This window comes from Rattus norvegicus, chromosome 1, assembly GCF_021556685.1.
Source record: "Rattus norvegicus strain SHRSP/BbbUtx chromosome 1, alternate assembly SHRSP_T2T, whole genome shotgun sequence".
In the NCBI taxonomy this organism is placed as follows: Eukaryota; Metazoa; Chordata; class Mammalia; order Rodentia; family Muridae; genus Rattus; species Rattus norvegicus.
The window spans coordinates 210,796,091-210,823,021 of record NC_141534.1 but is presented as its reverse complement, the minus strand read 5'-3'; the positions used below and the strand labels follow the sequence as shown (position 1 = coordinate 210,823,021).

General features: G+C 44.4%; 2 long non-coding RNA genes across 3 annotated transcripts in view; both read left to right on the top strand.

Annotated features, from left to right (window-relative positions):
* Nucleotides 1-5,856, top strand: part of LOC147997012 (uncharacterized) — a 56,511-nt gene extending 50,655 nt beyond the window's left edge. For both annotated transcript variants that reach the window (XR_015652738.1, XR_015652737.1), the window contains exons 9-12: nucleotides 177-390; nucleotides 1,881-2,012; nucleotides 4,015-4,233; nucleotides 5,724-5,856. This is a non-coding gene — a long non-coding RNA (uncharacterized LOC147997012). The remainder of the gene's footprint in view (nucleotides 1-176; nucleotides 391-1,880; nucleotides 2,013-4,014; nucleotides 4,234-5,723) is intronic.
* A 2,000-nt stretch (nucleotides 5,857-7,856) lies between these two features.
* LOC147997012 (uncharacterized) overlaps nucleotides 7,857-26,931 on the top strand; it is a 59,744-nt gene continuing 40,669 nt past the window's right edge. The window contains exons 1-10 of the long non-coding RNA XR_015652736.1: nucleotides 7,857-8,079; nucleotides 9,610-9,741; nucleotides 11,743-11,961; nucleotides 13,473-13,604; nucleotides 15,607-15,825; nucleotides 17,331-17,462; nucleotides 19,465-19,683; nucleotides 21,199-21,330; nucleotides 23,333-23,551; nucleotides 25,065-25,196. This is a non-coding gene — a long non-coding RNA (uncharacterized LOC147997012). The remainder of the gene's footprint in view (nucleotides 8,080-9,609; nucleotides 9,742-11,742; nucleotides 11,962-13,472; nucleotides 13,605-15,606; nucleotides 15,826-17,330; nucleotides 17,463-19,464; nucleotides 19,684-21,198; nucleotides 21,331-23,332; nucleotides 23,552-25,064; nucleotides 25,197-26,931) is intronic.

Here is a 26,931-nt window from a genome sequence, read left to right as displayed (position 1 = left end):
GGAACAAGGACGCTGGGGTAGGTCTTCCTGTGAAACATCAGAGCTTAGCATCAAGAGGTGAAAAAATGGTAGCCCACTTTGCAAAGGCTTCTCACGGGCACAGGAAGCTGATCAGGTGTCTCCACCAAAGCAAGCCTTCCTGTGCTCGCTTTCCTTTCTCTCCCATGTCTCAACAGGACACAGAACAGCCAGACCTGCAGACGGCTTGCACTGCAGACAGCCCCAGATCGCAGCACATAGTGCCAGCAGCCGTGCAAACAGAGATGGCTCAGAAGGCTTGGGTCCTTCTCCAATTAGCTCGTGCCTGCATATAAAAGATTTGGAGAGTACTGCGGTGTTCTGAATGGAAAAGAGAGAGAATAAGAGAAAGGCACTAGAACTCTGAATCAGGTAAGAAAAAATACAGACACACACACGCACACGCACACACACACACACACCCAGACACACTCACCTGAATTTTAGTAACCAAATAGATATCCTTGGTTTTCCTGAACTGCCATTTTGAATAGTTCCCAAGGAATACATGTAAAACACAATTTTCATTATTACAATTTCAACTATCTTTGTTTACTATGACTTCTGAGAAGACAGGACTCTCAGGAAAAACAAAACAGTATAAGTAATTAAGGAGAGTACAAGCAAAGGTTTTACACAACAAAAACATACAGGAAAGGGAAGTATAGACACAGGAGCTAGAAAGGTTGCTAGAACAAAGCTTCCGAACTTCATATATCAGACCCAAGAACAGAGAAATAACAATAAATTTTGGAAGCTGAGCCTAGAGAACGGTTTAGAGGTTGAAAATTAAAATTAGGGAGATACAGAGAGAAACAATGACAAATTTGGAAGAGAGAGGGATAGGGAGAGAGAGAAAGAGAGAGAGGCAAAAGAAAAGAACTGGTGAGAACATAGAGAGCTGTAGTAGTATGCAGTCCTTTTATACAAAACCCATAACTAGTACAATTGGTGGCAGTGATGGCTTTGGGCTCCAGTGAGTATTGGGGATGACATTAAACCCCTTTGAGATAACAGGGAAGTCTTTCGGACACAGCCTTCCTGAAAACCTTGGAAAGCCTTAAGTCCAGCAATATACTTGGTCAGAATTGAGGTGCCAACGTGAATTTCAGAAACTCTGTAGAAGGAAGAAACTCCTTAGGGGAAGGTCTTAGGTCCCACGGAGATCCTGAGAAGGTCTGAGCACTGAAGTAGAACCTTAGGAAGGAATCCATAGAGGTCCGAGTACTGAGGACGGCCCTGGATCCCTGTGACTCCCTAAAGAGGTCTTAGTGAATGGTGAGAGGTAAAGGCCTTCTCATACTCTCAGAAACTTGGAAACCCTCTGGGAACAGATGAGTACTCAAGAGACATTATTCTGCAAGGAAGTCCAGTGAGAGTCTCAAAATATTTACGTTCAAGTTAGCATCTTATGACGGCCATGAGCCCCAGTGAGTGTCATGAGCAGGGAGGAAGGTATTTGTCCTCTTAGCAAAAGGGACAAGTGGTCATCCTGAGGTTCTCCACCCATGGTTCCCACAAGTTCCTAACCACTATGCTATTCCTCCCTGTTCAAGGCTGCTCAGTCTATGGCAGTTCCAAGTTTTCCTTACGATCTATAGCCCCCAGGTGGTTGTACCTGAATCCAAGAACTTCCGCAGTATGACAAACATAATTTTTGAAAAAGCCTTTGAGTCATAAGATAAAAAAGCTTAAATTCTGGAAACCCACAGTGCCCAGCCTGTGCCTGATAATCAGACTGCAGGTATATCAATTACTAGAGATAATCTGACATGTGACAGAACAAAGTGACAATGCCACCTCCCCACTTGAGAGTATATAATCAGAGAACAAAAGTAATGCATAGTACTTTGCCCTTACAGGACTGCTGAAGACTTTGAAAGGGACTATGTTGGTCTTCCCTACGGATGGAGGGTTTCCTGCGATCTTAACCATTCAACTGCCTCCTTCCGTGAAAGAATTGAGCCAAGATTCAGATAACATTCTTCAGGCAGGTGAGAAGCTTGGGAAGATAGATTTATGACCTTAGTTAGGGACTTGGCCATATACCTATGGGAAGACACTCAGCATAAGAAACTACATCTTTTCTTCTAGCAACTGTGCATACCGACCGTCGAGATCAAAACAGGCAGGGAATTACTGGGTAGGCCTTAGGTGTCCATGAGATCCTGGGATGGCATGAGGCTCCAGGTAGACACAGGAGACTGCTCAGAACCTAGTTTCAATCTGGCATATTATTGGACATCAGTGAGACTCTGACAGAAGAAAAGGTACCGGATACATTCTCCTGACAACATGACACCTCAATGGTAATTTAGAGAATGTACTAGTCCTCTGAAAATACCTGGGAAAAGCTTTGGACCCTAGAAACATCATAGAAATGGAACAGGTTCCAGTGAGAAACTGGAGCAGGATTGAGTCCAAGAGAGAACCAAGGAAAACATTCGAGTCCAAGGAGGTCCTAAGGAAGACTTTAAGCCTTAATGAGAATCTAAGACAGACTTTAGATCCGAAGGAAAATCTCTGGTAAGCTATAGCCATGAGTGAGAAGGGGGGGAATGATTTCTTCCTCAGTGAGAATGTGGAAGACTGTTAGAACCAGTGAAAAACCACAGTTTGGATTTGGTGAGGCCTTAGGTTTACGTGAATACCTTTTGAAAGCCTTGGGTCGCAGTAAGAACGCCAAAAGCCCTTCTATCCCGGGGAGGTATTGCAGAAGACTTTAAATGCTGTGTGATCCTGGGGACCTTCTTAGACTGACAGAGAATCTAGGCAAAACCTTAGGTTCAACTTTGCAATATTGTAGGACACACATCGAACCCTGTCAAGGCCTGAGACCTTGTGTTTCTCAGGAAGGTCTAACATGCCAGTGTAATCTTGCCAGAAGTTCACGACACACTGCATGTCTCTAAGATCCTTTCTATTTCACAAAGAACCTAGGGAAAACAGAGGTCACAATAACACTTTGAAGAAGGCCTTAACCATATGGAGATCTTTTGGAATGTTGTACGTCGCATTTCGAACATGAAGAAAGCCTTCATTCCCATCCCTACATTCCATGAGAAATTGAGGAATATATTGGCCCACTTGATACCCCGTATAGGCTCTAGCAAGATGCTGTGCAAGGAATTAGGCCACAGATACGACTTGGAAAGCCACAGGGGTAACCTGGGAACCCTTGTGGGTCTTGCGCCATAGGCTTCATTGCGTCTTTGGAGGGAGGTCTTAAAGCATACGTAGTGTTCCCATTTAAATTATCCATCCAGTCCTGCTTTTTGTATTGTGATGCTAATTCTGCCCCCAGACAGCAGACCACCAAGTACCCAGGTGATCTCATGGGAACCGTCTTCCTATATTAACCTGTCAATAAATCTAGGGCATGTGATTGGAGACTAGAAGGGAAAGGTGAGACTGGAGGTTTGACAGTGATAGCATTAGGAGAGAGAGAAGGGCAAAAGAGCAAGGAGAGTGGCCTGTAGAGGAGGAGCTGAGATTGACCTGATTGCATTGGATTGTATGTTCTATATATGGTCTCATTTGCTTTGGAAATTAGAGCAACAAAATGGCTCCAAACCTGGGGATTAGAACCCAAGCAACTTGAGGGAAAATTCACTCCTCCCCACTATAGGCAAGTAGGGCTGGGCTGTAAAGTTGCCTCGGGGTGAAAAATGATACACCTAGTGGGTCTACAAGTTTCTATAGATCTACTGAGAACCTCCCTCCCATGCCCCATTCAGACCATGACAGTAACCCATCTCTGAGCTCAGATTTAGCCCCAGTACCAATGTCACAACATAGTTGGGGTTCGTTGAGCCTAAAAGGACCAAGGACGCTGGGGTAGGTCTTCCTGTGAAACATCAGAGCTTAGCATCAAGAGGTGAAAAAATGGTAGCCCACTTTGCAAAGGCTTCTCACGGGCACAGGAAGCTGATCAGGTGTCTCCACCAAAGCAAGCCTTCCTGTGCTCGCTTTCCTTTCTCTCCCATGTCTCAACAGGACACAGAACAGCCAGACCTGCTGTACAGACGGCTTGCACTGCACACAGCCCCAGATCGCAGCACATAGTGCCAGCAGCCGTGCAAACAGAGATGGCTCAGAAGGCTTGGGTCCTTCTCCAATTAGCTCGTGCCTGCATATAAAAGATTTGGAGAGTACTGCGGTGTTCTGAATGGAAAAGAGAGAGAATAAGAGAAAGGCACTAGAACTCTGAATCAGGTAAGAAAAAATACAGACACACACACGCACACGCACACACACACACACACACCCAGACACACTCACCTGAATTTTAGTAACCAAATAGATATCCTTGGTTTTCCTGAACTGCCATTTTGAATAGTTCCCAAGGAATACATGTAAAACACAATTTTCATTATTACACTTTCAACTATCTTTGTTTACTATGTCTTCTGAGAAGACAGGACTCTCAGGAAAAACAAAACAGTATAAGTAATTAAGGAGAGTACAAGCAAAGGTTTTACACAACAAAAACATACAGGAAAGGGAAGTATGGACACAGGAGCTAGAAAGGTTGCTAGAACAAAGCTTCCGAACTTCATATATCAGACCCAAGAACAGAGAAATAACAATAAATTTTGGAAGCTGAGCCTAGAGAACGGTTTAGAGGTTGAAAATTAAAATTAGGGAGATACAGAGAGAAACAATGACAAATTTGGAAGAGAGAGGGATAGGGAGAGAGAGAAAGAGAGAGAGGCAAAAGAAAAGAACCGGTGAGAACATAGAGAGCTGTAGTAGTATGCAGTCCTTTTATACAAAACCCATGAGTAGTACAATTGGTGGCAGTGATGTCTTTGGGCTCCAGTGAGTATTGGGGATGACATTAAACCCCTTTGAGATAACAGAGAAGTCTTTCAGACACAGCCTTCCTGAAAAGCTTGGAAAGCCTTAAGTCCAGAAATATACTTGGTCAGAATTGAGGTGCCAACGTGAATTTCAGAAACTCTGTAGAAGGAAGAAACTCCTTAGGGGAAGGTCTTAGGTCCCACGGAGATCCTGAGAAGGTCTGAGCACTGAAGTAGAACCTTAGGAAGGAATCCATAGAGGTCCGAGTACTGAGGACGGCCCTGGATCCCTGTGACTCCCTAAAGAGGTCTTAGTGAATGGTGAGAGGTAAAGGCCTTCTCATACTCTCAGAAACTTGGAAACCCTCTGGGAACAGATGAGTACTCAAGAGACATTATTCTGCAAGGAAGTCCAGTGAGAGTCTCAAAATATTTACATTCAAGTTAGCATCTTATGACGGCCATGAGCCCCAGTGAGTGTCATGAGCAGGGAGGAAGGTATTTGTCCTCTTAGCAAAAGACAAGTGGTCTTCCTGAGGTTCTCCACCCATGGTTCCCACAAGTTCCTAACCACTATGCTATTCCTCCCTGTTCAAGGCTGCTCAGTCTATGGCAGTTCCAAGTTTTCCTTACGATCTATAGCCCCCAGGTGGTTGTACCTGAATCCAAGAACTTCCGCAGTATGACAAACATAATTTTTGAAAAAGCCTTTGAGTCATAAGATAAAAAAGCTTAAATTCTGGAAACCCACAGTGCCCAGCCTGTGCCTGATAATCAGACTGCAGGTATATCAATTACTAGAGATAATCTGACATGTGACAGAACAAAGTGACAATGCCACCTCCCCACTTGAGAGTATATAATCAGAGAACAAAAGTAATGCATAGTACTTTGCCCTTACAGGACTGCTGAAGACTTTGAAAGGGACTATGTTGGTCTTCCCTACGGATGGAGGGTTTCCTGCGATCTTAACCATTCAACTGCCTCCTTCCGTGAAAGAATTGAGCCAAGATTCAGATAAGATTCTTCAGGCAGGTGAGACGCTTGGGAAGATAGATTTATGACCTTAGTTAGGGACTTGGCCATATACCTATGGGAAGACACTCAGCATAAGAAACTACATCTTTTCTTCTAGCAACTGTGCATACCGACCGTCGAGATCAAAACAGGCAGGGAATTACTGGGTAGGCCTTAGGTGTCCATGAGATCCTGGGATGGCATGAGGCTCCAGGTAGACACAGGAGACTGCTCAGAACCTAGTTTCAATCTGGCATATTATTGGACATCAGTGAGACTCTGACAGAAGAAAAGGTACCGGATACATTCTCCTGACAACATGACACCTCAATGGTAATTTAGAGAATGTACTAGTCCTCTGAAAATACCTGGGAAAAGCTTTGGACCCTAGAAACATCATAGAAATGGAACAGGTTCCAGTGAGAAACTGGAGCAGGACTGAGTCCAAGAGAGAACCAAGGAAAACATTCGAGTCCAAGGAAGTCCTAAGGAAGACTTTAAGCCTTAATGAGAACCTAAGACAGACTTTAGATCCGAAGGAAAATCTCTGGTAAGCTATAGCCATGAGTGAGAAGGAGGGGAATGATTTCTTCCTCAGTGAGAATGTGGAAGACTGTTAGAACCAGTGAAAAACCACAGTTTGGATTTGGTGAGGCCTTAGGTTTACGTGAATACCTTTTGAAAGCCTTGGGTCGCAGTAAGAACGCCAAAAGCTCTTCTATCCCGGGGAGGTATTGCAGAAGACTTTAAATGCTGTGTGATCCTGGGGACCTTCTTAGACTGACAGAGAATCTAGGCAAAACCTTAGGTTCAACTTTGCAATATTGTAGGACACACATCGAACCCTGTCAAGGCCTGAGACCTTGTGTTTCTCAGGAAGGCCTAACATGCCAGTGTAATCTTGCCAGAAGTTCACGACACACTGAGAGTCTCTAAGAACCTTTCTATTTCACAAAGAACCTAGGGAAAACAGAGGTCTCAATAACACTTTGAAGAAGGCCTTAACCATATGGAGATCTTTTGGAATGTTGTACGTCGCATTTCGAACATGAAGAAAGCCTTCATTCCCATCCCTACATTCCATGAGAAATTGAGGAATATATTGGCCCACTTGATACCCCGTATAGGCTCTAGCAAGATGCTGTGCAAGGAATTAGGCCACAGATACGACTTGGAAAGCCACAGGGGTAACCTGGGAACCCTTGTGGGTCTTGCGCCATAGGCTTCATTGCGTCTTTGGAGGGAGGTCTTAAAGCATACGTAGTGTTCCCATTTAAATTATCCATCCAGTCCTGCTTTTTGTATTATGATGCTAATTCTGCCCCCAGACAGCAGACCACCAAGTACCCAGGTGATCTCATGGGAACCGTCTTCCTATATTAACCTGTCAATAAATCTAGGGCATGTGATTGGAGACTAGAAGGGAAAGGTGAGACTGGAGGTTTGACAGTGATAGCATTAGGAGAGAAAGAAGGGCAAAAGAGCAAGGAGAGTGGCCTGTAGAGGAGGAGCTGAGATTGACCTGATTGCATTGGATTGTATGTTCTATATATGGTCTCATTTGCTTTGAAATTAGAGCAACAAAATGGCTCCAAACCTGGGGATTAGAACCCAAGCAACTTGAGGGAAAATTCACTCCTCCCCACTATAGGCAAGTAGGGCTGGGCTGTAAAGTTGCCTCGGGGTGAAAAATGATACACCTAGTGGGTCTACAAGTTTCTATAGATCTACTGAGAACCTCCCTCCCATGCCCCATTCAGACCATGACAGTAACCCATCTCTGAGCTCAGATTTAGCCCCAGTTCCAATGTCACAACATAGTTGGGGTTCGTTGAGCCTAAAAGGAACAAGGACGCTGGGGTAGGTCTTCCTGTGAAACATCAGAGCTTAGCATCAAGAGGTGAAAAAATGGTAGCCCACTTTGCAAAGGCTTCTCACGGGCACAGGAAGCTGATCAGGTGTCTCCACCAAAGCAAGCCTTCCTGTGCTCGCTTTCCTTTCTCTCCCATGTCTCAACGGGACACAGAACAGCCAGACCTGCTGTACAGACGGCTTGCACTGCACACCGCCCCAGATTGCTGCATATGCAGCCAGCAGCTGTTCAAATAAACAGACATGGCTCAGAAGGCTTGGGTCCTTCTCCAATTAGCTCGTGCCTCCATATAAAAGATTTGGAGAGTACTGCGGTGTTCTGAATGGAAAAGAGAGAGAGTAAGAGAAAGGCACTAGAACTCTGAAACAGGTAAGAAAAAATACAGACACACACACACACACACACACACACACACACACACACACACACACGCACACGCACACACACACACACACACACACCCAGACACACTCACCTGAATTTTAGTAACCAAATAGATATCCTTGGTTTTCCTGAACTGCCATTTTGAATAGTTCCCAAGGAATACATGTAAAACACAATTTTCATTATTACAATTTCAACTATCTTTGTTTACTATGTCTTCTGAGAAGACAGGACTCTCAGGAAAAACAAAACAGTATAAGTAATTAAGGAGAGTACAAGCAAAGGTTTTACACAACAAAAACATACAGGAAAGGGAAGTATGGACACAGGAACTAGAAAGGTTGCTAGAACAAAGCTTCCGAACTTCATATATCAGACCCAAGAACAGAGAAATAACAATAAATTTTGGAAGCTGAGCCTAGAGAACGGTTTAGAGGTTGAAAATTAAAATTAGGGAGATACAGAGAGAAACAATGACAAATTTGGAAGAGAGAGGGATAGGGAGAGAGAGAAAGAGAGAGAGGCAAAAGAAAAGAACCGGTGAGAACATAGAGAGTTGTAGTAGTATGCAGTCCTTTTATACAAAACCCATGAGTAGTACAATTGGTGGCAGTGATGTCTTTGGGCTCCAGTGAGTATTGGGGATGACATTAAACCCCTTTGAGATAACAGGGAAGTCTTTCAGACACAGCCTTCCTGAAAACCTTGGAAAGCCTTAAGTCCAGAAATATACTTGGTCAGAATTGAGGTGCCAACGTGAATTTCAGAAACTCTGTAGAAGGAAGAAACTCCTTAGGGGAAGGTCTTAGGTCCCACGGAGATCCTGAGAAGGTCTGAGCACTGAAGTAGAACCTTAGGAAGGAATCCATAGAGGTCCGAGTACTGAGGACGGCCCTGGATCCCTGTGACTCCCTAAAGAGGTCTTAGTGAATGGTGAGAGGTAAAGGCCTTCTCATACTCTCAGAAACTTGGAAACCCTCTGGGAACAGATGAGTACTCAAGAGACATTATTCTGCAAGGAAGTCCAGTGAGAGTCTCAAAATATTTACATTCATGTTAGCATCTTATGACGGCCATGAGCCCCAGTGAGTGTCATGAGCAGGGAGGAAGGTATTTGTCTTCTTAGCAAAAGACAAGTGGTCTTCCTGAGGTTCTCCACCCATGGTTCCCACAAGTTCCTAACCACTATGCTATTCCTCCCTGTTCAAGGCTGCTCAGTCTATGGCAGTTCCAAGTTTTCCTTACGATCTATAGCCCCCAGGTGGTTGTACCTGAATCCAAGAACTTCCGCAGTATGACAAACATAATTTTTGAAAAAGCCTTTAAGTCATAAGATAAAAAAGCTTAAATTCTGGAAACCCACAGTGCCCAGCCTGTGCCTGATAATCAGACTGCAGGTATATCAATTACTAGAGATAATCTGACATGTGACAGAACAAAGTGACAATGCCACCTCCCCACTTGAGAGTATATAATCAGAGAACAAAAGTAATGCATAGTACTTTGCCCTTACAGGACTGCTGAAGACTTTGAAAGGGACTATGTTGGTCTTCCCTACGGATGGAGGGTTTCCTGCGATCTTAACCATTCAACTGCCTCCTTCCGTGAAATAATTGAGCCAAGATTCAGATAAGATTCTTCAGGCAGGTGAGACGCTTGGGAAGATAGATTTATGACCTTATAAGGGACTTGGCCATATACCTATGGGAAGACACTCAGCATAAGAAACTACATCTTTTCTTCTAGCAACTGTGCATACCGACCGTCGAGATCAAAACAGGCAGGGAATTACTGGGTAGGCCTTAGGTGTCCATGAGATCCTGGGATGGCATGAGGCTCCAGGTAGACACAGGAGACTGCTCAGAACCTAGTTTCAATCTGGCATATTATTGGACATCAGTGAGACTCTGACAGAAGAAAAGGTACCGGATACATTCTCCTGACAACATGACACCTCAATGGTAATTTAGAGAATGTACTAGTCCTCTGAAAATACCTGGGAAAAGCTTTGGACCCTAGAAACATCATAGAAATGGAACAGGTTCCAGTGAGAAACTGGAGCAGGATTGAGTCCAAGAGAGAACCAAGGAAAACATTCGAGTCCAAGGAAGTCCTAAGGAAGACTTTAAGCCTTAATGAGAACCTAAGACAGACTTTAGATCCGAAGGAAAATCTCTGGTAAGCTATAGCCATGAGTGAGAAGGAGGGGAATGATTTCTTCCTCAGTGAGAATGTGGAAGACTGTTAGAACCAGTTAAAAACCACAGTTTGGATTTGGTGAGGCCTTAGGTTTCCGTGAATACCTTTTGAAAGCCTTGGGTCGCAGTAAGAACGCCAAAAGCTCTTCTATCCCGGGGAGGTATTGCAGAAAACGTTAAATGCTGTGTGATCCTGGGGACCTTCTTAGACTGACAGAGAATCTAGGCAAAACCTTAGGTTCAACTTTGCAATATTGTAGGACACACATCGAACCCTGTCAAGGCCTGAGACCTTGTGTTTCTCAGGAAGGCCTAACATGCCAGTGTAATCTTGCCAGAAGTTCACGACACACTGAGAGTCTCTAAGAACCTTTCTATTTCACAAAGAACCTAGGGAAAACAGAGGTCTCAATAACACTTTGAAGAAGGCCTTAACCATATGGAGATCTTTTGGAATGTTGTACGTCGCATTTCGAACATGAAGAAAGCCTTCATTCCCATCCCTACATTCCATGAGAAATTGAGGAATATATTGGCCCACTTGATACCCCGTATAGGCTCTAGCAAGATGCTGTGCAAGGAATTAGGCCACAGATACGACTTGGAAAGCCACAAGGGTAACCTGGGAACCCTTGTGGGCCTTGCGCCATAGGCTTCATTGCGTCTTTGGAGGGAGGTCTTAAAGCATACGTAGTGTTCCCATTTAAATTATCCATCCAGTCCTGCTTTTTGTATTGTGATTCTAATTCTGCCCCCAGACAGCAGACCACCAAGTACCCAGGTGATCTCATGGGAACCGTCTTCCTATATTAACCTGTCAATAAATCTAGGGCATGTGATTGGAGACTAGAAGGGAAAGGTGAGACTGGAGGTTTGACGGTGATAGCATTAGGAGAGAGAGAAGGGCAAAAGAGCGAGGAGAGTGGCCTGTAGAGGAGGAGCTGAGATTGACCTGATTGCATTGGATTGTATGTTCTATATATGGTCTCATTTGCTTTGGAAATTAGAGCAACAAAATGGCTCCAAACCTGGGGATTAGAACCCAAGCAACTTGAGGGAAAATTCACTCCTCCCCACTATAGGCAAGTAGGGCTGGGCTGTAAAGTTGCCTCGGGGTGAAAAATGATACACCTAGTGGGTCTACAAGTTTCTATAGATCTACTGAGAACCTCCCTCCCATGCCCCATTCAGACCATGACAGTAACCCATCTCTGAGCTCAGATTTAGCCCCAGTACCAATGTCACAACATAGTTGGGGTTCGTTGAGCCTAAAAGGAACAAGGACGCTGGGGTAGGTCTTCCTGTGAAACATCAGAGCTTAGCATCAAGAGGTGAAAAAATGGTAGCCCACTTTGCAAAGGCTTCTCACGGGCACAGGAAGCTGATCAGGTGTCTCCACCAAAGCAAGCCTTCCTGTGCTCGCTTTCCTTTCTCTCCCATGTCTCAACAGGACACAGAACAGCCAGACCTGCTGTACAGAAGGCTTGCACTGCAGACAGCCCCAGATCGCAGCACATAGTGCCAGCAGGCGTGCAAACAGACATGGCTCAGAAGGCTTGGGTCCTTCTCCAATTAGCTCGTGCCTCCATATAAAAGATTTGGAGAGTACTGCGGTGTTCTGAATGGAAAAGAGAGAGAGTAAGAGAAAGGCACTAGAACTCTGAAACAGGTAAGAAAAAATACAGACACACACACGCACACGCACACGCACACACACACACACACACACACACACACACACACCCAGACACACTCACCTGAATTTTAGTAACCAAATAGATATCCTTGGTTTTCCTGAACTGCCATTTTGAATAGTTCCCAAGGAATACATGTAAAACACAATTTTCATTATTACAATTTCAACTATCTTTGTTTACTATGTCTTCTGAGAAGACAGGACTCTCAGGAAAAACAAAACAGTATAAGTAATTAAGGAGAGTACAAGCAAAGGTTTTACACAACAAAAACATACAGGAAAGGGAAGTATGGACACAGGAGCTAGAAAGGTTGCTAGAACAAAGCTTCCGAACTTCATATATCAGACCCAAGAACAGAGAAATAACAATAAATTTTGGAAGCTGAGCCTAGAGAACGGTTTAGAGGTTGAAAATTAAAATTAGGGAGATACAGAGAGAAACAATGACATTTTGGAAGAGAGAGGGATAGGGAGAGAGAGAAAGAGAGAGAGGCAAAAGAAAAGAACCGGTGAGAACATAGAGAGCTGTAGTAGTATGCAGTCCTTTTATACAAAACCCATGAGTAGTACAATTGGTGGCAGTGATGTCTTTGGGCTCCAGTGAGTATTGGGGATGACATTAAACCCCTTTGAGATAACAGGGAAGTCTTTCAGACACAGCCTTCCTGAAAACCTTGGAAAGCCTTAAGTCCAGCAATATACTTGGTCAGAATTGAGGTGCCAACGTGAATTTCAGAAACTCTGTAGAAGGAAGAAACTCCTTAGGGGAAGGTCTTAGGTCCCACGGAGATCCTGAGAAGGTCTGAGCACTGAAGTAGAACCTTAGGAAGGAATCCATAGAGGTCCGAGTACTGAGGACGGCCCTGGATCCCTGTGACTCCCTAAAGAGGTCTTAGTGAATGGTGAGAGGTAAAGGCCTTCTCATACTCTCAGAAACTTGGAAACCCTCTGGGAACAGATGAGTACTCAAGAGACATTATTCTGCAAGGAAGTCCAGTGAGAGTCTCAAAATATTTACATTCATGTTAGCATCTTATGACGGCCATGAGCCCCAGTGAGTGTCATGAGCAGGGAGGAAGGTATTTGTCTTCTTAGCAAAAGACAAGTGGTCTTCCTGAGGTTCTCCACCCATGGTTCCCACAAGTTCCTAACCACTATGCTATTCCTCCCTGTTCAAGGCTGCTCAGTCTATGGCAGTTCCAAGTTTTCCTTACGATCTATAGCCCCCAGGTGGTTGTACCTGAATCCAAGAACTTCCGCAGTATGACAAACATAATTTTTGAAAAAGCCTTTAAGTCATAAGATAAAAAAGCTTAAATTCTGGAAACCCACAGTGCCCAGCCTGTGCCTGATAATCAGACTGCAGGTATATCAATTACTAGAGATAATCTGACATGTGACAGAACAAAGTGACAATGCCACCTCCCCACTTGAGAGTATATAATCAGAGAACAAAAGTAATGCATAGTACTTTGCCCTTACAGGACTGCTGAAGACTTTGAAAGGGACTATGTTGGTCTTCCCTACGGATGGAGGGTTTCCTGCGATCTTAACCATTCAACTGCCTCCTTCTGTGAAATAATTGAGCCAAGATTCAGATAAGATTCTTCAGGCAGGTGAGACGCTTGGGAAGATAGATTTATGACCTTAGTTAGGGACTTGGCCATATACCTATGGGAAGACACTCAGCATAAGAAACTACATCTTTTCTTCTAGCAACTGTGCATACCGACCGTCGAGATCAAAACAGGCAGGGAATTACTGGGTAGGCCTTAGGTGTCCATGAGATCCTGGGATGGCATGAGGCTCCAGGTAGACACAGGAGACTGCTCAGAACCTAGTTTCAATCTGGCATATTATTGGACATCAGTGAGACTCTGACAGAAGAAAAGGTACCGGATACATTCTCCTGACAACATGACACCTCAATGGTAATTTAGAGAATGTACTAGTCCTCTGAAAATACCTGGGAAAAGCTTTGGACCCTAGAAACATCATAGAAATGGAACAGGTTCCAGTGAGAAACTGGAGCAGGATTGAGTCCAAGAGAGAACCAAGGAAAACATTCGAGTCCAAGGAAGTCCTAAGGAAGACTTTAAGCCTTAATGAGAACCTAAGACAGACTTTAGATCCGAAGGAAAATCTCTGGTAAGCTATAGCCATGAGTGAGAAGGAGGGGAATGATTTCTTCCTCAGTGAGAATGTGGAAGACTGTTAGAACCAGTTAAAAACCACAGTTTGGATTTGGTGAGGCCTTAGGTTTCCGTGAATACCTTTTGAAAGCCTTGGGTCGCAGTAAGAACGCCAAAAGCTCTTCTATCCCGGGGAGGTATTGCAGAAAACGTTAAATGCTGTGTGATCCTGGGGACCTTCTTAGACTGACAGAGAATCTAGGCAAAACCTTAGGTTCAACTTTGCAATATTGTAGGACACACATCGAACCCTGTCAAGGCCTGAGACCTTGTGTTTCTCAGGAAGGCCTAACATGCCAGTGTAATCTTGCCAGAAGTTCACGACACACTGAGAGTCTCTAAGAACCTTTCTATTTCACAAAGAACCTAGGGAAAACAGAGGTCTCAATAACACTTTGAAGAAGGCCTTAACCATATGGAGATCTTTTGGAATGTTGTACGTCGCATTTCGAACATGAAGAAAGCCTTCATTCCCATCCCTACATTCCATGAGAAATTGAGGAATATATTGGCCCACTTGATACCCCGTATAGGCTCTAGCAAGATGCTGTGCAAGGAATTAGGCCACAGATACGACTTGGAAAGCCACAAGGGTAACCTGGGAACCCTTGTGGGCCTTGCGCCATAGGCTTCATTGCGTCTTTGGAGGGAGGTCTTAAAGCATACGTAGTGTTCCCATTTAAATTATCCATCCAGTCCTGCTTTTTGTATTGTGATTCTAATTCTGCCCCCAGACAGCAGACCACCAAGTACCCAGGTGATCTCATGGGAACCGTCTTCCTATATTAACCTGTCAATAAATCTAGGGCATGTGATTGGAGACTAGAAGGGAAAGGTGAGACTGGAGGTTTGACGGTGATAGCATTAGGAGAGAGAGAAGGGCAAAAGAGCGAGGAGAGTGGCCTGTAGAGGAGGAGCTGAGATTGACCTGATTGCATTGGATTGTATGTTCTATATATGGTCTCATTTGCTTTGGAAATTAGAGCAACAAAATGGCTCCAAACCTGGGGATTAGAACCCAAGCAACTTGAGGGAAAATTCACTCCTCCCCACTATAGGCAAGTAGGGCTGGGCTGTAAAGTTGCCTCGGGGTGAAAAATGATACACCTAGTGGGTCTACAAGTTTCTATAGATCTACTGAGAACCTCCCTCCCATGCCCCATTCAGACCATGACAGTAACCCATCTCTGAGCTCAGATTTAGCCCCAGTACCAATGTCACAACATAGTTGGGGTTCGTTGAGCCTAAAAGGAACAAGGACGCTGGGGTAGGTCTTCCTGTGAAACATCAGAGCTTAGCATCAAGAGGTGAAAAAATGGTAGCCCACTTTGCAAAGGCTTCTCACGGGCACAGGAAGCTGATCAGGTGTCTCCACCAAAGCAAGCCTTCCTGTGCTCGCTTTCCTTTCTCTCCCATGTCTCAACAGGACACAGAACAGCCAGACCTGCTGTACAGAAGGCTTGCACTGCAGACAGCCCCAGATCGCAGCACATAGTGCCAGCAGGCGTGCAAACAGACATGGCTCAGAAGGCTTGGGTCCTTCTCCAATTAGCTCGTGCCTCCATATAAAAGATTTGGAGAGTACTGCGGTGTTCTGAATGGAAAAGAGAGAGAGTAAGAGAAAGGCACTAGAACTCTGAAACAGGTAAGAAAAAATACAGACACACACACGCACACGCACACACACACACACACACACACACACACACACACCCAGACACACTCACCTGAATTTTAGTAACCAAATAGATATCCTTGGTTTTCCTGAACTGCCATTTTGAATAGTTCCCAAGGAATACATGTAAAACACAATTTTCATTATTACAATTTCAACTATCTTTGTTTACTATGTCTTCTGAGAAGACAGGACTCTCAGGAAAAACAAAACAGTATAAGTAATTAAGGAGAGTACAAGCAAAGGTTTTACACAACAAAAACATACAGGAAAGGGAAGTATGGACACAGGAGCTAGAAAGGTTGCTAGAACAAAGCTTCCGAACTTCATATATCAGACCCAAGAACAGAGAAATAACAATAAATTTTGGAAGCTGAGCCTAGAGAACGGTTTAGAGGTTGAAAATTAAAATTAGGGAGATACAGAGAGAAACAATGACATTTTGGAAGAGAGAGGGATAGGGAGAGAGAGAAAGAGAGAGAGGCAAAAGAAAAGAACCGGTGAGAACATAGAGAGCTGTAGTAGTATGCAGTCCTTTTATACAAAACCCATGAGTAGTACAATTGGTGGCAGTGATGTCTTTGGGCTCCAGTGAGTATTGGGGATGACATTAAACCCCTTTGAGATAACAGGGAAGTCTTTCAGACACAGCCTTCCTGAAAACCTTGGAAAGCCTTAAGTCCAGAAATATACTTGGTCAGAATTGAGGTGCCAACGTGAATTTCAGAAACTCTGTAGAAGGAAGAAACTCCTTAGGGGAAGGTCTTAGGTCCCACGGAGATCCTGAGAAGGTCTGAGCACTGAAGTAGAACCTTAGGAAGGAATCCATAGAGGTCCGAGTACTGAGGACGGCCCTGGATCCCTGTGACTCCCTAAAGAGGTCTTAGTGAATGGTGAGAGGTAAAGGCCTTCTCATACTCTCAGAAACTTGGAAACCCTCTGGGAACAGATGAGTACTCAAGAGACATTATTCTGCAAGGAAGTCCAGTGAGAGTCTCAAAATATTTACATTCATGTTAGCATCTTATGACGGCCATGAGCCCCAGTGAGTGTCATGAGCAGGGAGGAAGGTATTTGTCTTCTTAGCAAAAGACAAGTGGTCTTCCTGAGGTTCTCCACCCATGGTTCCCACAAGTTCCTAACCACTATGCTATTCCTCCCTGTTCAAGGCTGCTCAGTCTATGGCAGTTCCAAGTTTTCCTTACGATCTATAGCCCCCAGGTGGTTGTACCTGAATCCAAGAACTTCCGCAGTATGACAAACATAATTTTTGAAAAAGCCTTTAAGTCATAAGATAAAAAAGCTTAAATTCTGGAAACCCACAGTGCCCAGCCTGTGCCTGATAATCAGACTGCAGGTATATCAATTACTAGAGATAATCTGACATGTGACAGAACAAAGTGACAATGCCACCTCCCCACTTGAGAGTATATAATCAGAGAACAAAAGTAATGCATAGTACTTTGCCCTTACAGGACTGCTGAAGACTTTGAAAGGGACTATGTTGGTCTTCCCTACGGATGGAGGGTTTCCTGCGATCTTAACCATTCAACTGCCTCCTTCCGTGAAATAATTGAGCCAAGATTCAGATAAGATTCTTCAGGCAGGTGAGACGCTTGGGAAGATAGATTTATGACCTTAGTTAGGGACTTGGCCATATACCTATGGGAAGACACTCAGCATAAGAAACTACATCTTTTCTTCTAGCAACTGTGCATACCGACCGTCGAGATCAAAACAGGCAGGGAATTACTGGGTAGGCCTTAGGTGTCCATGAGATCCTGGGATGGCATGAGGCTCCAGGTAGACACAGGAGACTGCTCAGAACCTAGTTTCAATCTGGCATATTATTGGACATCAGTGAGACTCTGACAGAAGAAAAGGTACCGGATACATTCTCCTGACAACATGACACCTCAATGGTAATTTAGAGAATGTACTAGTCCTCTGAAAATACCTGGGAAAAGCTTTGGACCCTAGAAACATCATAGAAATGGAACAGGTTCCAGTGAGAAACTGGAGCAGGATTGAGTCCAAGAGAGAACCAAGGAAAACATTCGAGTCCAAGGAAGTCCTAAGGAAGACTTTAAGCCTTAATGAGAACCTAAGACAGACTTTAGATCCGAAGGAAAATCTCTGGTAAGCTATAGCCATGAGTGAGAAGGAGGGGAATGATTTCTTCCTCAGTGAGAATGTGGAAGACTGTTAGAACCAGTTAAAAACCACAGTTTGGATTTGGTGAGGCCTTAGGTTTCCGTGAATACCTTTTGAAAGCCTTGGGTCGCAGTAAGAACGCCAAAAGCTCTTCTATCCCGGGGAGGTATTGCAGAAAACGTTAAATGCTGTGTGATCCTGGGGACCTTCTTAGACTGACAGAGAATCTAGGCAAAACCTTAGGTTCAACTTTGCAATATTGTAGGACACACATCGAACCCTGTCAAGGCCTGAGACCTTGTGTTTCTCAGGAAGGCCTAACATGCCAGTGTAATCTTGCCAGAAGTTCACGACACACTGAGAGTCTCTAAGAACCTTTCTATTTCACAAAGAACCTAGGGAAAACAGAGGTCTCAATAACACTTTGAAGAAGGCCTTAACCATATGGAGATCTTTTGGAATGTTGTACGTCGCATTTCGAACATGAAGAAAGCCTTCATTCCCATCCCTACATTCCATGAGAAATTGAGGAATATATTGGCCCACTTGATACCCCGTATAGGCTCTAGCAAGATGCTGTGCAAGGAATTAGGCCACAGATACGACTTGGAAAGCCACAAGGGTAACCTGGGAACCCTTGTGGGCCTTGCGCCATAGGCTTCATTGCGTCTTTGGAGGGAGGTCTTAAAGCATACGTAGTGTTCCCATTTAAATTATCCATCCAGTCCTGCTTTTTGTATTGTGATTCTAATTCTGCCCCCAGACAGCAGACCACCAAGTACCCAGGTGATCTCATGGGAACCGTCTTCCTATATTAACCTGTCAATAAATCTAGGGCATGTGATTGGAGACTAGAAGGGAAAGGTGAGACTGGAGGTTTGACGGTGATAGCATTAGGAGAGAGAGAAGGGCAAAAGAGCGAGGAGAGTGGCCTGTAGAGGAGGAGCTGAGATTGACCTGATTGCATTGGATTGTATGTTCTATATATGGTCTCATTTGCTTTGGAAATTAGAGCAACAAAATGGCTCCAAACCTGGGGATTAGAACCCAAGCAACTTGAGGGAAAATTCACTCCTCCCCACTATAGGCAAGTAGGGCTGGGCTGTAAAGTTGCCTCGGGGTGAAAAATGATACACCTAGTGGGTCTACAAGTTTCTATAGATCTACTGAGAACCTCCCTCCCATGCCCCATTCAGACCATGACAGTAACCCATCTCTGAGCTCAGATTTAGCCCCAGTACCAATGTCACAACATAGTTGGGGTTCGTTGAGCCTAAAAGGAACAAGGACGCTGGGGTAGGTCTTCCTGTGAAACATCAGAGCTTAGCATCAAGAGGTGAAAAAATGGTAGCCCACTTTGCAAAGGCTTCTCACGGGCACAGGAAGCTGATCAGGTGTCTCCACCAAAGCAAGCCTTCCTGTGCTCGCTTTCCTTTCTCTCCCATGTCTCAACAGGACACAGAACAGCCAGACCTGCTGTACAGAAGGCTTGCACTGCAGACAGCCCCAGATCGCAGCACATAGTGCCAGCAGGCGTGCAAACAGACATGGCTCAGAAGGCTTGGGTCCTTCTCCAATTAGCTCGTGCCTCCATATAAAAGATTTGGAGAGTACTGCGGTGTTCTGAATGGAAAAGAGAGAGAGTAAGAGAAAGGCACTAGAACTCTGAAACAGGTAAGAAAAAATACAGACACACACACGCACACGCACACGCACACACACACACACACACACACACACACACACACACACCCAGACACACTCACCTGAATTTTAGTAACCAAATAGATATCCTTGGTTTTCCTGAACTGCCATTTTGAATAGTTCCCAAGGAATACATGTAAAACACAATTTTCATTATTACAATTTCAACTATCTTTGTTTACTATGTCTTCTGAGAAGACAGGACTCTCAGGAAAAACAAAACAGTATAAGTAATTAAGGAGAGTACAAGCAAAGGTTTTACACAACAAAAACATACAGGAAAGGGAAGTATGGACACAGGAGCTAGAAAGGTTGCTAGAACAAAGCTTCCGAACTTCATATATCAGACCCAAGAACAGAGAAATAACAATAAATTTTGGAAGCTGAGCCTAGAGAACGGTTTAGAGGTTGAAAATTAAAATTAGGGAGATACAGAGAGAAACAATGACATTTTGGAAGAGAGAGGGATAGGGAGAGAGAGAAAGAGAGAGAGGCAAAAGAAAAGAACCGGTGAGAACATAGAGAGCTGTAGTAGTATGCAGTCCTTTTATACAAAACCCATGAGTAGTACAATTGGTGGCAGTGATGTCTTTGGGCTCCAGTGAGTATTGGGGATGACATTAAACCCCTTTGAGATAACAGGGAAGTCTTTCAGACACAGCCTTCCTGAAAACCTTGGAAAGCCTTAAGTCCAGAAATATACTTGGTCAGAATTGAGGTGCCAACGTGAATTTCAGAAACTCTGTAGAAGGAAGAAACTCCTTAGGGGAAGGTCTTAGGTCCCACGGAGATCCTGAGAAGGTCTGAGCACTGAAGTAGAACCTTAGGAAGGAATCCATAGAGGTCCGAGTACTGAGGACGGCCCTGGATCCCTGTGACTCCCTAAAGAGGTCTTAGTGAATGGTGAGAGGTAAAGGCCTTCTCATACTCTCAGAAACTTGGAAACCCTCTGGGAACAGATGAGTACTCAAGAGACATTATTCTGCAAGGAAGTCCAGTGAGAGTCTCAAAATATTTACATTCATGTTAGCATCTTATGACGGCCATGAGCCCCAGTGAGTGTCATGAGCAGGGAGGAAGGTATTTGTCTTCTTAGCAAAAGACAAGTGGTCTTCCTGAGGTTCTCCACCCATGGTTCCCACAAGTTCCTAACCACTATGCTATTCCTCCCTGTTCAAGGCTGCTCAGTCTATGGCAGTTCCAAGTTTTCCTTACGATCTATAGCCCCCAGGTGGTTGTACCTGAATCCAAGAACTTCCGCAGTATGACAAACATAATTTTTGAAAAAGCCTTTGAGTCATAAGATAAAAAAGCTTAAATTCTGGAAACCCACAGTGCCCAGCCTGTGCCTGATAATCAGACTGCAGGTATATCAATTACTAGAGATAATCTGACATGTGACAGAACAAAGTGACAATGCCACCTCCCCACTTGAGAGTATATAATCAGAGAACAAAAGTAATGCATAGTACTTTGCCCTTACAGGACTGCTGAAGACTTTGAAAGGGACTATGTTGGTCTTCCCTACGGATGGAGGGTTTCCTGCGATCTTAACCATTCAACTGCCTCCTTCCGTGAAATATTTGAGCCAAGATTCAGATAAGATTCTTCAGGCAGGTGAGACGCTTGGGAAGATAGATTTATGACCTTAGTTAGGGACTTGGCCATATACCTATGGGAAGACACTCAGCATAAGAAACTACATCTTTTCTTCTAGCAACTGTGCATACCGACCGTCGAGATCAAAACAGGCAGGGAATTACTGGGTAGGCCTTAGGTGTCCATGAGATCCTGGGATGGCATGAGGCTCCAGGTAGACACAGGAGACTGCTCAGAACCTAGTTTCAATCTGGCATATTATTGGACATCAGTGAGACTCTGACAGAAGAAAAGGTACCGGATACATTCTCCTGACAACATGACACCTCAATGGTAATTTAGAGAATGTACTAGTCCTCTGAAAATACCTGGGAAAAGCTTTGGACCCTAGAAACATCATAGAAATGGAACAGGTTCCAGTGAGAAACTGGAGCAGGATTGAGTCCAAGAGAGAACCAAGGAAAACATTCGAGTCCAAGGAGGTCCTAAGGAAGACTTTAAGCCTTAATGAGAACCTAAGACAGACTTTAGATCCGAAGGAAAATCTCTGGTAAGCTATAGCCATGAGTGAGAAGGAGGGGAATGATTTCTTCCTCAGTGAGAATGTGGAAGACTGTTAGAACCAGTTAAAAACCACAGTTTGGATTTGGTGAGGCCTTAGGTTTCCGTGAATACCTTTTGAAAGCCTTGGGTCGCAGTAAGAACGCCAAAAGCTCTTCTATCCCGGGGAGGTATTGCAGAAGACGTTAAATGCTGTGTGATCCTGGGGACCTTCTTAGACTGACAGAGAATCTAGGCAAAACCTTAGGTTCAACTTTGCAATATTGTAGGACACACATCGAACCCTGTCAAGGCCTGAGACCTTGTGTTTCTCAGGAAGGCCTAACATGCCAGTGTAATCTTGCCAGAAGTTCACGACACACTGAGAGTCTCTAAGAACCTTTCTATTTCACAAAGAACCTAGGGAAAACAGAGGTCTCAATAACACTTTGAAGAAGGCCTTAACCATATGGAGATCTTTTGGAATGTTGTACGTCGCATTTCGAACATGAAGAAAGCCTTCATTCCCATCCCTACATTCCATGAGAAATTGAGGAATATATTGGCCCACTTGATACCCCGTATAGGCTCTAGCAAGATGCTGTGCAAGGAATTAGGCCACAGATACGACTTGGAAAGCCACAAGGGTAACCTGGGAACCCTTGTGGGCCTTGCGCCATAGGCTTCATTGCGTCTTTGGAGGGAGGTCTTAAAGCATACGTAGTGTTCCCATTTAAATTATCCATCCAGTCCTGCTTTTTGTATTGTGATTCTAATTCTGCCCCCAGACAGCAGACCACCAAGTACCCAGGTGATCTCATGGGAACCGTCTTCCTATATTAACCTGTCAATAAATCTAGGGCATGTGATTGGAGACTAGAAGGGAAAGGTGAGACTCGAGGTTTGACGGTGATAGCATTAGGAGAGAGAGAAGGGCAAAAGAGCGAGGAGAGTGGCCTGTAGAGGAGGAGCTGAGATTGACCTGATTGCATTGGATTGTATGTTCTATATATGGTCTCATTTGCTTTGGAAATTAGAGCAACAAAATGGCTCCAAACCTGGGGTTTAGAACCCAAGCAACTTGAGGGAAAATTCACTCCTCCCCACTATAGGCAAGTAGGGCTGGGCTGTAAAGTTGCCTCGGGGTGAAAAATGATACACCTAGTGGGTCTACAAGTTTCTATAGATCTACTGAGAACCTCCCTCCCATGCCCCATTCAGACCATGACAGTAACCCATCTCTGAGCTCAGATTTAGCCCCAGTACCAATGTCACAACATAGTTGGGGTTCGTTGAGCCTAAAAGGACCAAGGACGCTGGGGTAGGTCTTCCTGTGAAACATCAGAGCTTAGCATCAAGAGGTGAAAAAATGGTAGCCCACTTTGCAAAGGCTTCTCACGGGCACAGGAAGCTGATCAGGTGTCTCCACCAAAGCAAGCCTTCCTGTGCTCGCTTTCCTTTCTCTCCCATGTCTCAACAGGACACAGAACAGCCAGACCTGCTGTACAGAAGGCTTGCACTGCAGACAGCCCCAGATCGCAGCACATAGTGCCAGCAGGCGTGCAAACAGACATGGCTCAGAAGGCTTGGGTCCTTCTCCAATTAGCTCGTGCCTCCATATAAAAGATTTGGAGAGTACTGCGGTGTTCTGAATGGAAAAGAGAGAGAGTAAGAGAAAGGCACTAGAACTCTGAAACAGGTAAGAAAAAATACAGACACACACACGCACACGCACACGCACACACACACACACACACACACACACACACACACACCCAGACACACTCACCTGAATTTTAGTAACCAAATAGATATCCTTGGTTTTCCTGAACTGCCATTTTGAATAGTTCCCAAGGAATACATGTAAAACACAATTTTCATTATTACAATTTCAACTATCTTTGTTTACTATGTCTTCTGAGAAGACAGGACTCTCAGGAAAAACAAAACAGTATAAGTAATTAAGGAGAGTACAAGCAAAGGTTTTACACAACAAAAACATACAGGAAAGGGAAGTATGGACACAGGAGCTAGAAAGGTTGCTAGAACAAAGCTTCCGAACTTCATATATCAGACCCAAGAACAGAGAAATAACAATAAATTTTGGAAGCTGAGCCTAGAGAACGGTTTAGAGGTTGAAAATTAAAATTAGGGAGATACAGAGAGAAACAATGACATTTTGGAAGAGAGAGGGATAGGGAGAGAGAGAAAGAGAGAGAGGCAAAAGAAAAGAACCGGTGAGAACATAGAGAGCTGTAGTAGTATGCAGTCCTTTTATACAAAACCCATGAGTAGTACAATTGGTGGCAGTGATGTCTTTGGGCTCCAGTGAGTATTGGGGATGACATTAAACCCCTTTGAGATAACAGGGAAGTCTTTCAGACACAGCCTTCCTGAAAACCTTGGAAAGCCTTAAGTCCAGAAATATACTTGGTCAGAATTGAGGTGCCAACGTGAATTTCAGAAACTCTGTAGAAGGAAGAAACTCCTTAGGGGAAGGTCTTAGGTCCCACGGAGATCCTGAGAAGGTCTGAGCACTGAAGTAGAACCTTAGGAAGGAATCCATAGAGGTCCGAGTACTGAGGACGGCCCTGGATCCCTGTGACTCCCTAAAGAGGTCTTAGTGAATGGTGAGAGGTAAAGGCCTTCTCATACTCTCAGAAACTTGGAAACCCTCTGGGAACAGATGAGTACTCAAGAGACATTATTCTGCAAGGAAGTCCAGTGAGAGTCTCAAAATATTTACATTCATGTTAGCATCTTATGACGGCCATGAGCCCCAGTGAGTGTCATGAGCAGGGAGGAAGGTATTTGTCTTCTTAGCAAAAGACAAGTGGTCTTCCTGAGGTTCTCCACCCATGGTTCCCACAAGTTCCTAACCACTATGCTATTCCTCCCTGTTCAAGGCTGCTCAGTCTATGGCAGTTCCAAGTTTTCCTTACGATCTATAGCCCCCAGGTGGTTGTACCTGAATCCAAGAACTTCCGCAGTATGACAAACATAATTTTTGAAAAAGCCTTTAAGTCATAAGATAAAAAAGCTTAAATTCTGGAAACCCACAGTGCCCAGCCTGTGCCTGATAATCAGACTGCAGGTATATCAATTACTAGAGATAATCTGACATGTGACAGAACAAAGTGACAATGCCACCTCCCCACTTGAGAGTATATAATCAGAGAACAAAAGTAATGCATAGTACTTTGCCCTTACAGGACTGCTGAAGACTTTGAAAGGGACTATGTTGGTCTTCCCTACGGATGGAGGGTTTCCTGCGATCTTAACCATTCAACTGCCTCCTTCCGTGAAATAATTGAGCCAAGATTCAGATAAGATTCTTCAGGCAGGTGAGACGCTTGGGAAGATAGATTTATGACCTTAGTTAGGGACTTGGCCATATACCTATGGGAAGACACTCAGCATAAGAAACTACATCTTTTCTTCTAGCAACTGTGCATACCGACCGTCGAGATCAAAACAGGCAGGGAATTACTGGGTAGGCCTTAGGTGTCCATGAGATCCTGGGATGGCATGAGGCTCCAGGTAGACACAGGAGACTGCTCAGAACCTAGTTTCAATCTGGCATATTATTGGACATCAGTGAGACTCTGACAGAAGAAAAGGTACCGGATACATTCTCCTGACAACATGACACCTCAATGGTAATTTAGAGAATGTACTAGTCCTCTGAAAATACCTGGGAAAAGCTTTGGACCCTAGAAACATCATAGAAATGGAACAGGTTCCAGTGAGAAACTGGAGCAGGATTGAGTCCAAGAGAGAACCAAGGAAAACATTCGAGTCCAAGGAAGTCCTAAGGAAGACTTTAAGCCTTAATGAGAACCTAAGACAGACTTTAGATCCGAAGGAAAATCTCTGGTAAGCTATAGCCATGAGTGAGAAGGAGGGGAATGATTTCTTCCTCAGTGAGAATGTGGAAGACTGTTAGAACCAGTTAAAAACCACAGTTTGGATTTGGTGAGGCCTTAGGTTTCCGTGAATACCTTTTGAAAGCCTTGGGTCGCAGTAAGAACGCCAAAAGCTCTTCTATCCCGGGGAGGTATTGCAGAAAACGTTAAATGCTGTGTGATCCTGGGGACCTTCTTAGACTGACAGAGAATCTAGGCAAAACCTTAGGTTCAACTTTGCAATATTGTAGGACACACATCGAACCCTGTCAAGGCCTGAGACCTTGTGTTTCTCAGGAAGGCCTAACATGCCAGTGTAATCTTGCCAGAAGTTCACGACACACTGAGAGTCTCTAAGAACCTTTCTATTTCACAAAGAACCTAGGGAAAACAGAGGTCTCAATAACACTTTGAAGAAGGCCTTAACCATATGGAGATCTTTTGGAATGTTGTACGTCGCATTTCGAACATGAAGAAAGCCTTCATTCCCATCCCTACATTCCATGAGAAATTGAGGAATATATTGGCCCACTTGATACCCCGTATAGGCTCTAGCAAGATGCTGTGCAAGGAATTAGGCCACAGATACGACTTGGAAAGCCACAAGGGTAACCTGGGAACCCTTGTGGGCCTTGCGCCATAGGCTTCATTGCGTCTTTGGAGGGAGGTCTTAAAGCATACGTAGTGTTCCCATTTAAATTATCCATCCAGTCCTGCTTTTTGTATTGTGATTCTAATTCTGCCCCCAGACAGCAGACCACCAAGTACCCAGGTGATCTCATGGGAACCGTCTTCCTATATTAACCTGTCAATAAATCTAGGGCATGTGATTGGAGACTAGAAGGGAAAGGTGAGACTGGAGGTTTGACGGTGATAGCATTAGGAGAGAGAGAAGGGCAAAAGAGCGAGGAGAGTGGCCTGTAGAGGAGGAGCTGAGATTGACCTGATTGCATTGGATTGTATGTTCTATATATGGTCTCATTTGCTTTGGAAATTAGAGCAACAAAATGGCTCCAAACCTGGGGATTAGAACCCAAGCAACTTGAGGGAAAATTCACTCCTCCCCACTATAGGCAAGTAGGGCTGGGCTGTAAAGTTGCCTCGGGGTGAAAAATGATACACCTAGTGGGTCTACAAGTTTCTATAGATCTACTGAGAACCTCCCTCCCATGCC